We start from the raw sequence: 13044 nt of genomic DNA, 5'->3' as shown, positions 1-13044 counted from the left end.
CTGCGAGGTCCCACGGCCACCCAAACCTGAGTGACTGGTAGGCTCCTTACAAAGCTGGGGAGGTTTTTGCTCTAATGCTCTTGAATCGTCGGAGCTTCTTCCAAGGAAAAGAGACGCGTGTGTGGCTCCTCCGGGTTTCCTCTCTGTCTGGAGAACACGGAACCACGTCCTGGCCTCAGGCTCTCAGGCTGTGCTTGCATCTCAGCCCCCCACTGCCCGGAGCTTGCTTGTCCCAAAGCCAAGGAAGAGAGCGCTGCAAAGGTTCCCTCAGCAGGATCTCTCCCTGGGATTTCCTAGGGGGCCGCTGGGCTACGTGGGAGCCTCAACCTCTCCTTGTTGGAAAGCGAGTGGGCTTGGAAGGCCCCTGACGGGTTTTGCATTCACCAGCCTCCAGCTGAGCTCAGCGCCCTCGGGCACTGCCCTGTCCACCAGGAGGCCCAGGGCACGCCTGGGGGGTCACGGGTTCCACACCCTCAGTCCCTTTAGCAACTGTTGAGGACAATGGTCTGCAGGTGTGTCCCCCTGAGTCCAATGCGCCAGGTGGGGGGCTGTCCTGCCCACACCTTTAGGGACTTGCTCGCTCTGAAACACTGGTCTGTGGCCCAATCAAGCGTGTGCTTCACGCGTCGTGGGGTAAATTAAAACCTCCTGGCAGTTCTTCCAATGTCCTCTCCCAGGACGGCTGCTGATTGAATGCCTGAATGGATCCTGTTGTCCAGAAGATTCCATCCTCCTCCATTCTGACATTATGCGCTGTGGGAGGAGCTAAGGACACTGGGTCACTGTGGTCCACAGGGGGTTTCTGCTTCTCCCTCCCGGGTGAGTGTCTGTGCTTCAAACCCCAGATCCCACATGGAATCTTGTGGAAGGAAATACTTGATGAGCCTCCAATGCCTGCACCAGTCGCCCAACCATGGTTTCCGGGGTCCTCTGTCAGCGCCACCAGCAGACCCAGGGGACTGAGCCAGGACCCCCTGGGTGGAGTCCAGAGACCCCCTGCTCTGCTCAAAGACCCTGAACTAGGGAGGCCTGAAGGACCAAACCTGCTGAGCTGTGTTTGTTTTGTTGCTTGGTCAGGTGACTGGCCTCTCTGGCTGTCTGATGGGTGGTTGAACTGCTCCCACTTGTGGAAACTGGAATGAAAGCTCTCGGGATGGCTTCCTGTTCCTCCCCTGGGCTCTCCTCCTGTTTGGAGGAGGCTGTTCCCGGATCTCTGTCACAGCCCCTTGTGTCTGGGGGGTCAGCGGGGATGCCCTCACTCTCGCATCTCCTGTTTTTTTTTTTTAAGATTTTAATTTATTTATTCATGAGAGACACAGACAGAGAAGTAGAGACACAAGCAGAGGGAGAAACAGGCTCCCTGAGGGGAGCCCAATATGGGACTGGATCCCAGGACCCTGGGATCACACCCTGAGCCAAAGGCAGACAGATGCTCAACCACTGAGCTACCCAGGGGCCCTCAAGTCTCCTGTTCTAATTCCAGTTCCTTTATCTGAGTCCATGGAGCCCAAAGTCGGTCAGATTTGTTGTTCTTTCCAGGAATCTACTGTAGGTTTCAATTACCGATATTTTCCCTATGATATCTTTTTTAAAAAATATTTTATTCATTTATTCATGAGAGACACAGAGAGAGGCAGAGACGCGGGCAGAGGGAGAAGCAGGCTGCACGCAGAGAGCCTGATGTGGGAGTCCATCCCGGGTCGCCGGGATCACGCCCTGGGCAGAAGGCAAGTAAGTGCCAAACCCCTGAGCCACCCGGCTGCCCTTCCCTATTATTTCTATGCTCTATCAGCTCCCCTCTGTATTTCCTTCCTTGTCCAGGCCTTGAATCTGTGTTTCTAGCTCCTGGAGTCGGTCAGGGAGCTGAGTCAGGGCTCCTGAGTGCTCACCCAGGGCTCTCAGCTCCTTCCTCTGCCCCTGGCCCTGCCTTCCCTGCACCCACACCCTCCTTCCTCTCTGCTGTGTTGTCATTGTCACTGGTCTAGAGTTACTTTTTAGCTTTCCCTGAGCAGCAGTGGGAGGGGCTAGAATCTTCCATGAGGGAGGGAACTAGGAGGTCTGGGGGACCCAGGAGCCCAGCCCCCGAAGACTATGGTGGGGTCTCTCCCAGGCTATGCACGGTCAGCTGATGGGAAGGCCTAGGTGTGCAAGGGGGGGCGGGCTCTGGAACAGATCCTGGGTTGAGAGGGGCTGCTGGGGTGGGGGGGATGGCAGGGGATGTGATCAGGAAAGGAGGAGGGGTGTTGGGACACAGAAGGGCCTTCCCTCTGGTCCTGGTGAGAGGACTTTATCAAAGGACAAAGGGAGTGACCTGTCATGATTCCTATTAGGAAAGCTCCCAGGAGGAAAGGGGGCTGGAGGGGCTCAGAGTGGAGGTGGGGTTCCAGGATCCCGGCTCAGGAGAGAGCATGAGACACTGGAGCCTCAGTCTGAAGCTCCCTGGCAGGTGGCCCCTTCATCTGCCCTTGAGATTTGGGTCCCCCCGGCGGGGATGGGGGTGGGCAGGCTTCAAGTGTGCTGCCCAGACAAGCCTGACTTTGAGCAAGACCAGCCTGGGTCTAGCCACATGAGTGCATCCTGAATGGCCAAGGAATCCCTACATTTCCTGGGAGCATTCTTGGGAGCAGGGACCCGATCAACTCCTGTGCCACAGCCAGAAGGGCCTCTCCTTGGAAGGGGGAGAGCCAGGGAGTCCCTGAGGGATCCCGGGTGGGGTGGGGTTTGGGCAGAGGCCCATGAGAGAGGCTCAGCCCCGCAGCGGCCAGCTCTCCCCAGTGTGTGCTAGGGTGGGGAGGAGAAGCCTTCCCGCAGAGATCTCCAGGGACCAGGAGAGGAGGCACACAGGGTCAGCCCAGCAGGTGGGCCGGGGACCCCCGGTGGGTATCAGGGCCCAGCCTCCCTCGCTGCAGAGATGGGGGCACACCCTGGGGGGCACGTGCCCCATGGAGCCTGAGGCATTCCGGACTGGGACCTGCTTGTCAAGGCCTGGAGGGGGCACTGGGCAGGGAGTCTTCCATACAGCATCCCCAGCACTGCAGAGCCCCAGGCCCCCTGCTCTGTCCCTGCTCCTGCGGGTGTGGAGGGACCCGTGTTCCTAGGGCCCAGTGCCACCCTGGGGCATGGAGGGGGTGATGCCTGTCTCCACGTGCCGCCCGGAGGGACTCGCGTGTCCAGGCGCAGCGCGCTCAGGCTGGGGTCAGGGCGCGCAGTGACCCGTGTCCCGCCCCACCTCGCGCGGGGGACGTGGCGGCGCCTCCCTCCCGAGGGCGGACGGGGACACGCTCCACGGGCTGCAGGATCGCGGCGCCCAGGGGACCCGGGGCCGCCTCCGCGCCCGGCTGCGCCCCCGCCCCACCCCCGTATTCTGCCCCCCCCCCCCCCGCGCCGGGCCGGGAGCGCGGGCAGCTCGGCGGCGGGGGGAGCCGGGGCGGGCGCTGTCCCGGGCAGGCGGGGCGCGGCTCCGGTCCCCTCCGCCCTCCAGGCGCAGGTCGCGGCCCATCCGAGGACCGAGGCCCCGGGCCCGGCGTCTGCCTTCCGCGCCGCGTCTGCCCGGGCGGGGGCGCCTCATCCGCGGGGCGCGGCGCGGGCTGCAGGGGTCCCGCGGGAGGGCTGGGGGACCCCGGGGCCCGCACCAGGGCCCGCTCGGCCCCCCCCCCCCGCGGCCCCCCCGGGCTCCCCCTGCAGTGCTCCCCCTCCGGCTCTGGGGAATCCGCGTGCGGGGGCCCCCCCTCCCCGGACCCCTGAAGGCCCCTGGGCCCGGGTCCTGCGGGCTCGCCGCCCTCCCCCCTGCGGGCTCTCCCCCCGGAGCGGGCCCGCCGGGCTCCCCGGGAGCAGTGGGGGGAGCCCCGGGGCCACCGAGGGGACCGCGGCCGGGGGGGGGGGGTCCGGAGAGCAAGCCCCCCGCGCGGTCACTGCTCCCAGGGGCGCCGCCGGGCCCTGTGCGTCCCGGGGTGGCTCCGCAGCTCGCTTGCTGGGGGCTGGCTGCAGTGACCCGAGCTGACGGGCTGTGGGTACGTGCGGGGTGGCCGCGACCACAGCCTTGCCCGGGCCCCTGAGGGAGAGCAGGGCAGCCCCGCCCTCCAGCCAGGCTCTCCGGAGGCCGCAGCTGCTCGCCCCCGCCCTCTGTTAGAATCGAGTCCCCGGAGATGGCCAGGGGGGACCCGTGGGGAGGGTGCAGGTGTGCAGCTGGAGCCAGATGTCGGGGCGGCCGTCAGGAGGGCGGCTTGGTAGCGGCCTCAGCGCCCAGCGGCCGGCAGGTGCCACCCCAGGGCCACCGGCTGAATCCACAGCAGTATGTTGCCCTCACCCTGGTACCTTCAGGATTCTGCAAAAGCCAGTATTTTTTATTTAGTATCACATTTTTTCTCATGTCATTCATCTATTTTTTGTGTTTTAATATTAGTTCTTTTATGTGTTTTATCTACTAATCCTGCTGCCTGAAAATGAGAGGGTTTATCAGCTCTGCTCATCATGGTTTATTCCTCATCTTTTCAGTACCTTTGGACCATGAGTTTGATCTGAGAGGAGGACAGGAAGCCTGATTGGATCCTTCTAGAGAAACTGCCATTTATTGCTGGTGGCATCTTCAAGGAACTACCAATCAGGCCGTTTAATGTTCATTTTTCAGGTTGCTCTTTCCAGGACCCCAAGGATGTTCACTTTAAATCCAAACCTCCCTAAGGACCAGACCCTTGTACTAATCTTAGGGAAGATCTTTTCTTTTTGTCCTAGCTCAGGTACTGGGTGGGACAATTCTTTCTCATCTCCTTTTGCTAACAGTTGGAAAACTCTCAAAATCACTCATTCACTGAGGATATGGCCCTTCCAGTATGCGCAATTCGTGTGGGGGCCTAGGCCTAACTGGGAAATTATACAGGCTCAAAGTCTTGTCTTCTATCTCCATGACACCCCAAAGCCTTGATGACCAAGACTGTGACCCTCCAGGGTGGCTGCCTGCCTTGGCCTCAGCTGGCAATTTGGTTTTCAGAAAGCAGCTTCTCTGTTCGGGGCTTTCCCTTTTTTCCAACACTGTAGTAATGCCAGAAATCGTTTCGTGATGATTCATTCAGAATTTCTGGTCTTCATTTTTCCCAGTTTATCTAACCTAGCTGATGGCAGAAAGGGAGGGATCCCTGGGCTTTGCGATGACCGCATCCGCATTTGTCCACATTCATACTGGCTGGCAGAGACCGCCTGCATGTTCGCAGCATTTCCATTAGTTTTCAGAGGGTCCATTGTTTGCCACTCCCCTCCCGCCCCCCAGGAGGTTTGCACAGTTGTTCTCTGCAGATGCCAGTGGCAGCTGCTTCTTCCCCAGGAATGCTGTTCCTCCTCTGTGCCTAGAGGTACTGGGATCCCAGTTCCTCCCAATTGAGAAGAGACCTGGAGGTCAGAGAGAGTCTCTTTGGCCTAGGGCTGAAGGCTCAGAGGGTAAAAGTCTCCTTAGCACTACAGGCTGAGATAATGAGACAGGCCCGGAGACTGGGAGGTGGGGGACACAGTGAATATGGTGTGAGGAATGCTCCTGCAGTTCCTTGCCAGAAACCTCAAGGGCTGAGGCTCCCACTGGAGATGGACAGCGGATATAGGTTTGCCTACCACTGGGCAGGTGAGTCCAAATGGAGGATTGAGGATTAGGAGGCTCTGTAGTGCCGCCCTCTAAAGCCATCTGCTCCAACACAGGCAACTGTGATAGGGTAATAATTGTATTTACATGTTCTTGAGTCCCTTTGCCAGATCCCTCTATTGTTCGGGTCTTGGGTAGGACTGCTGGTGTCATCGACTGGGCTCTCTCACACCCCTACATTAACCACTATCCTATACTATGCTATGCAGCCTTTTGGAGACAGCCAGGCTCAACGAGCAACTAGCAAATTTATTTCGTCACTATACTAAAAAAGGAATATACTGGGATAACTTAAGGTCTAATTCAGAAAGTCAAAAAATACGATTAGTTCTGCTAGGATGCATCATACTGTTTCATAAAATTCGGGGTGCTTGCAAAGTTGCACAATAAAAACCACCTCTCTCATAGGGCAAACGGAGCTGGGGCAGGACACTCAAAATATTTCATCAGAGACATACTAAAAATAGGAACCTAAGACAAAGGGTAGCACACTTCTATAGGTGATAGTTTTAAAAAATACATTAATACCATAATAAATGCGGCCCTTTATCTAAAAGGCCTGAAGCTTGCTTACAGCACACAGGGGGTGGGGGTCACAGCTCGTGAGACACTGTGAGGTGATGGGAGAGAGCCTGCAGTGCAGCAGTCATGAGGTGCCTGGGACGCACAAGCGTGCGCGCGTGTGTGTATGTGTGTGTGTGTGTGTGTGTGTGTGTGTGCATCCCCCACACACTTCAGTCCAGCTGATGCGGTTCTCTGTGTTTACCTTGCAAAGAAAGTCACACAAAATGCAAAATTCGCACTATGCTCAAATGGTTCCATTATTCTTCAATTGTGCTGGAAAAAATTCAGGTTTCCAACGGAGCATTCCGGCAGAGCTGTAGTTGCGGCGCGCCAGGCGCACGGAGGCCCAGCCCTGAGCCTGTCTCTGCCCTCCTGGGAGTTATGCTGTACGGAGGGAGATGATGAGCAAACAATTTCATATAGTTCCATAGGTGCCCCTCGTTCACATATTGCAAACTCACCCCCAGAGCGATGGTATCAGGTGGGGCCTTTGGGAGTGATAAGGTGAACCGCGTCTTTAGGAAGGACACTCCGAGAGCTCCTGTGCCCTTTCTGCCATGTGAGGACACAGCGAAACAACAGTTGTCTGTGAACCAGGAAGCAGGCCCTCACCAAGCTCTGAATCTGCCAGCACCTTGACCTTGGACTTCCTAGCTTCCAGAACAAAGAGATAAATGTATTTTGTTTAAGCTCCCCAGTCTATGAGGCAGCAGGACAGTAAAGGATGGATTTGCGGTGGGTGGCACGGCGTAGCTTCCTGGGGGGCTGCTAGCAGAGTCCCACAGCCTAGGGGCGTAACTGGGACTCTACTGCGTCACAGTTCTGGAGGCCACAAGTCCCAGATCAAGGTGTCAGCAGGTTGGGTCCTTCTGTGGGCTGGGATGGAGCACCTGTTCCAGGACCCTCAGCCTTGGCTTCTGGGTTGCCAACATCTTTTTCATTGTCTGGCTTGTGGAAACACCAGACTGATCTCTGACTTCATCTTCACATGGCATTCTCTCTCTGTGTATGCCTGTGTCCAAATTACCCCCTTTATTTAAAAAAAAAATATATTTTTATTTATTTAGAGGCAGCATGAGTAGGGGAGGGGCAGAGGAAGAGGGAGAGGGAGAATTTTCAGCAGACACGCCTCGGAGCCCGGAGCCCAGAGTCTGACACAGGGCTCCAAACCACAGCCCTGAGATCATGACCTGAGCCGAAATCAAGTGCCAGAAGCTTCACTGACTGGGCTACCCAGGTGCCCCCAAATTACCACTTTTATAAGGACACAAGTTATATTGGATTAGGGGCTACCCTCCTCCGGTGGAACCTCAGCGTAACCAATTATATCTGCAACAACCCTATTTCCAAATAAGGTCCCATTCCGAGGTAGAGGGCTAGAAGTTCAACAAATGAATATAATTCCACCTTTAACGGTTGGTAAGGAAAGACACTTTTAAGTGACATTTGAGCAAAACACCTAAATAAAACAAGGGAGTGAGCCACGTGGACGTCAGAGGAACAACATTCCAGGAGGAGTGCTTCACAGCTAATGTGAAGGTTGCGTGATGAAACACAGGCTGGCATGTTGAAGAAGCACTCAGGATCAGAATTAAAGGAGAAAAAAAAAACTATAAATGTATTGGAGACCAAGAAATCCCAGCAGACATTCCCAATACAAACTCTAAGGTATAAATAGATCAAAATTTTCTATTACGGTGAAGGATACCAGTTCGAGAACAAAAAGACACATCCTATTAGGGGTGCAAAGGCTTTTCTGTTCATCAGCAATGCAGAGGGATACCAGCTGTTACCTCCGTGGTCCAACGTTGATGTTTCTGGAGTCTAGCTAAAGCAATAAGAAAAGGAAATAAGCGATGTACTCATCACTGCAGATAACAGGCTCCTAAGCCGCCCTTTCCAAATGAGGCATTTCCAAACTATTAGAATGGAGCTGCCCGTCCTTTATGCCCTGTCCTGGTCTGCTCTGGGTCCACTGGCTTGCTGGCTGCACAGGCCACCCCTGGCCTCAGCTGCTCTGTGCACCCCCTGCCCTCCACTCGCAGCTCTCTGCTGCTGCCTGCAATGCTTCTGGAGCTCAACCTAGCTGGCACGTGAGTATGCCTAGGAGAGGGAGTTTGCAGGCAACCCTGGAGCAGTGAGGGATGGGTGCCAGGGGGCACCCGCGCCCCTCGCTACTGTGCACCAGTGGACAACGCTGAGGTGCGTGGCACACTGTTCCTGAGAGGTCGCCTACAGCAGTGATAAGACAAAGATGCACCCTGGCTTGGATCGCCCCGCTTCCTTGTTTTTCCCTTCCAGGGTCCCCCATTCCTCCGAGAACACTTCCAAAAATAAACCATTTGCCCACAAGACCATGTCCCATGTTATGGATTCTGCTTTTGGAAAGAACCTGAATTAAGAGAAGTGACCCCAAGAAGCAGAACTTCAGGGTGGGATTCTAAGGTGGATCACATGCCCTTCAGACCCCACTGTAAGGACCTTATTGCTGGTGGTGAGCCAGCTGGTGGTGACCCTTGCCTGTGGCACGGTGGCTCACCAGGGGCCAGTTTACGATGTGGTACAGGTGGAAGGGGAAACATGGGTTCATGTGCTACAGGGGGATGAGCTGACTTTTGTTAATGGCTTTAAAAATACGAATGATAGACTCAGATTAGCCAGCTATCAATGTAAGATATTCTTTTTATTCTTTAAAACAGATTTTATTTATTTGTTCATGAGACAGAGAGAGAGAGAGGCAGAGACATGCAGAGGGAGAAGCAGGCTCCCTGTGGGGACCCCAATGAGGGACATGATCCCAGGACCCCGGGATCCTGAGCTGAGCCAAAGGCAGACACTCAACCACTGAGCCACTCAGGAGCCCCAATTTAAGATATTCTATGGAAGTCTGACACTTGCTGGTGACACTGGAGCCCCCCATCTCCTGCAGGCACAGGGGATCTGATGGTGAAAACCAAGCCAGATGTTGTTCCTTCCCTCTCCAGTCATGTTTAATCTACTGTTTAACCTATCAATGAATGTTTTATGTTAATTAAAATAGTAAATTATCATATTTTCTATTTCCAGAAGGTTTTTTTTTCTTTTGGAGAAACTCTTTCAAATTACTTAACCATACTCTATAGTCTCTTATTCCTCGCTCAAAATTTTAAGCTTCTTTTTTATTTCCTGAAAAGCGTGAAACATAATTATACATCTGATAATGCCATTGCCTGCTGTTTTCTGGACATGGTTTTATTGCCTGTGTTTCCAACACCTCTCAACTCAGAGTGTTTTTTACCTCGTGTGTTTTGCAACTTTTCAGCAATGAATTGCCTATATTCCCTCAACAGTTATCTGTGGGATATTGTTGAAATGTGGCTGGACTCTCTCTCTCTGTGTCTCTCATGAATAAATAAATAAAATCTTAAAAAAAAAAAAAAAAGAAAGAAAGAAGTGTGGCTGGAACTCGCATTCCCCCAGGGAATATCTGCAGTTATCCTTTTTATTTTTTTATTTTTATTTTTTTCAGTTATCCTTTTTAAAAATGCATTTTCACTTTTGTTACTTTGCAGTCAGAGAATGTCTCATGAGATTTCTCTATTTAGAAATTAGAAATCACGGGGTACCTGGATGGCTCAGTGGGTGAAGCGTTCAGCTCAGGTCATGATCCTGGGGTCCTGGGATTGAACCCCACATTGGGCTCCCTGGTCAGCAGGGAGCCTGCTTCTCCCTCTGCTCTTGCTCTCTCTCACATGTTCGGTCTCTCAAATGAATAAAAATCTTTAAAAAAAATTAGAAATCAAGTTGTCTGTTGTGATCCATGTATAACTAATACAGGTTAAGGATGCTCTGTGCACTGTTTATAGAAAAGCATGTTTTGTGACCACAAACACCAATGTGAAAGACGAATCCTGTTGTCACTTAAACTTCAAGCTCAGTCAGTGCTGGGGCCCTGTCCCCCAGCAGGGCTGCACCAGAATGACCCGTCAGTGGCGCCCCCACATAGGGAAAGTGTAGAGCCTCACTTTCAGCCCCGCCTGAAGGTCCCCCTGAAGTCCTAAGGCTCAGCTTGTGCCTCAGGCATAAGGTGGGTGGAGTTGACTCTGTAGATCGCAGGACTTTCTACTCAGCCCCGGCTGCCCCACACCCAGCCTTCTCCTCTGAGATCAAGAAATAGCCAGAAGCTTGTGTAGCTGTAGAGTAGAAGGCAGAGAGAGAGAGAGAGAGAGAGAGAGAGAGAGAGAGAGAGAGGTGGCAGTGGGTCAGATCCGGAGAGTCCTCTATAACTAGGGTGACCCCAAAGCCCGGTTGCCAGGGACCTCCTGGTGGGTGGAGGGGTGCACACTTTCATTTTGAAAAATGTCCCGTTTGGGGTGGTGAGTTGTGTTCCACTCTTAGGTCTGGAGGGCATGATGGAAAGCCAGGGAAGGTCGGAGCCAGGGAGTAAAGCGTGATTTACATTTTACCGAGTTCATCTGGGCCTTGCTCAACCACCAAGGGGCCTGGGGGGCGCAGCGTAAAGGGGGGCCGCGCGGTACCCAGGCACAGACGCGGGCCAGGAGTCACTCGGGGCCCTCGGTCTGGAGCTCGCTCGCAAGCCCCCCCGCCCTGGGGTCCTCCCTGTCTGGAGCGGGGCCCCCGCCTGCGCCGGGCCTGACCCAAACCGAGGCCAGCCTGGCTTCCGGCCGCGAGGCCGCCTGTGGGATGGTGGAGAAATCCCTGCAGTTCCCGGGCAGACGTGGAAGGGATCAGGTTACCTTCTGGTCTCGCGGAGAGAGGGGGGGCGCGGAGGGCAGGGGCTGTCCGAGGGGCCCCGGCGGGTCGCCCGTGGGGCGGGGGGCGCGCGGGGCCCGGCTGCCGGGGGAGGGGAGCGGCTGCGGGGGGCGGCGCCAGCACGCCCGGGTGGGGAGCGGGGCGGAGGGCGCGCGGGGCCCACCCCCGCCCCCCCGCCGCCCGCCCCGCGCGCCCCTCCCCTCCCCCCGCCCCTTCCCCGCGCCCCTCCCCCGGCCCCCGCCTCCGCGCGCCATTCCTCGGCGTCCTCCGGCCGCGCGCCCCGCCAGCCGCGTCTCGGCCATGGCGGGCCCGGGGCCGCGACCCGCCAAGGGCTACCGGGTGGTGCTGCTCGGGAGCGTGGCCGTGGGCAAGACGGCGCTGGCCACGCAGTTCGCGTGCGGCAGCTTCCCCGAGCAGTGCGAGCCGTCGGTGGAGGAGCTGTTCAGCAAGGTGATCGAGGTGAACGCGGCGCCCGCGCTGCTGGAGATCGTGGACACGGTGGGCGCCGAGCACCTGGTCACGCTCAAGGACCTGTACATCAAGAACAGCGACGGCTTCGTGGTGCTCTACAGCGTGTGCAGCGAGGCCTCGTTCGAGGCGGTGCGGCCGCTGCGGGAGCGCATGGGCCGCCTGCGGGGCCCCAAGGCCGTGCCGCTCGTGCTGGTGGGCACCAAGGCCGACCTGGACGCCGAGCGCCAGGTGCTGACGGCGCGGGGCCGCGCGCTGGCCCGCGAGTGGCGGTGCCCGTTCCTGGAGGTCACGGCCAAGAGCAAACTGATGGTGGACCAGGTGTTCACGCAGGTGGTGCGCGAGATGGAGGCGCTGGCCCCGCCCGAGGAGGAGGCCCCGGCCGCGCCCGCCAACGCCCAGGATACGTGGCCGTCGGAAAGGTTCATCGGCTAAGGCGCCGCGGCTCCTGGCTCCTCGTGGGCGCGTCCGCGCGCTTCTGGTTCCTGACGCTCCGCCTGCCTGCCCCGCTTGGTGAAGAAGGTGCTGCGGCCGCACACGCGTGGCTGCTTCCGCGGCGCAGCTCCGGCCCGCGCTTCGGACTGTTTGCAGAGCCTCTTAAGTGTTTGGCGAAAACCCGGCCACTCGGCTCCCCCCCCCCCCCCACGGCGCTGTAGGACGCCCCCAGGCGAGATCTAATTCCTGCGTGGAGACCGCACCACCCTTTCCTCCAAATGGGACCTGCCCCGGGACCCCCTGCGCCCCTGCGTGATAAGGAAAGCTTTCATGCAGATGCCCTCCGGCCTCTGAAGGGGGTTGAGGACCCCCAACTAAAGACTCTGAGCTTCGGATTCCATGAGGTTTTGGTGTGTTTCCCTGTGCTTTGCAGCCTCGAAGTGAGCAGTCATATTTTCCCCTCTGCGTACTTCTAAATATAGTTATGACACACGCAGCGTTGGTTTGAAAGGGATATTGTATACCCTGGGAGGGAGGCCCCGACCGCTCCCGCAGAGGTGGCCCAGCCCGGCCTCCCCTCTCTAACTGACATCCAGGCGACTGTGCATCTGTAAATTGAGTGAAAATAAAGTGATTTGAAAAGGTGATGGTTTGGCATGCTCGTCTTTCTGCTGCGTAGGGCTGCAGCTCCGAGGGTTTGCAGGCTTGACCCGAGGGGAAAGGGCCGCCTCTGGTGTGTATTTCTGGTTCCCAGAGTAGGATATTTTGCTGATACCTGCGTGGTTCGCAGGGACATGGGGACCGAAGTAGAAGCCAACCGTGGGAGAAGCTCTTGGCACAGTTTTCACATAACGAGGCCAGAAACGTCAGATCACCATTGTTTCATGATTTTAAGAAATGTCTCCGATAGGAGTTGCGCGGGCCTATTTTCACCAGTAAACGATTCTGTCTCACCCGCTACAACAAATCTTTCAAATTTAGGAACGTAGCCTTGCCGCTTAAATACCTTCTGCACGAAATAAGCAAGGAAAGAATTTAAAGAAATAAACAAGAGGGCAGCCCGGGTGGCTCAGCGGATTAGCGCCTGCCTTTAGCCCAGGGCCTGATCCTGGAGACCCGAGATCGAGTCCCACATCGGGCTCCCTGCATGGAGCCTGCTTCTCCCTCTGCCTGTGTCTCTGCCTCTCTCTCTCTCTCTC

General features: G+C 56.4%; 1 long non-coding RNA gene and 1 pseudogene across 2 annotated transcripts; one reads left to right on the top strand and one right to left on the bottom strand.

Moving 5' to 3' along the window:
• Window positions 1-5954: 5954 nt before the first annotated feature.
• On the bottom strand, window positions 5955-11041 carry LOC112930278 (uncharacterized). Of its 2 annotated transcripts, none has more exons than XR_012002324.1 (3): window positions 10927-11041; window positions 9796-9930; window positions 5955-8018 (listed from the first exon to the last, which is right to left on the bottom strand). It is a non-coding gene; the product is annotated as an uncharacterized lncRNA (long non-coding RNA). The 2 variants fall into 2 exon arrangements; XR_012002323.1 differs by having other exon boundaries at window positions 9796-9949; window positions 10927-11023.
• A 125-nt stretch (window positions 11042-11166) lies between these two features.
• LOC112930250 (ras-related protein Rap-2a pseudogene) lies at window positions 11167-12492 on the top strand (annotated as a pseudogene).
• The last annotated feature ends 552 nt before the right edge of the window (window positions 12493-13044 follow it).

Source organism: Vulpes vulpes, chromosome 6 (assembly GCF_048418805.1).
Source record: "Vulpes vulpes isolate BD-2025 chromosome 6, VulVul3, whole genome shotgun sequence".
In the NCBI taxonomy this organism is placed as follows: domain Eukaryota; kingdom Metazoa; phylum Chordata; class Mammalia; order Carnivora; family Canidae; genus Vulpes; species Vulpes vulpes.
The sequence above is the reverse complement of the archived record's forward strand: the minus strand, read 5'-3'. Positions and strand labels throughout refer to the sequence as shown.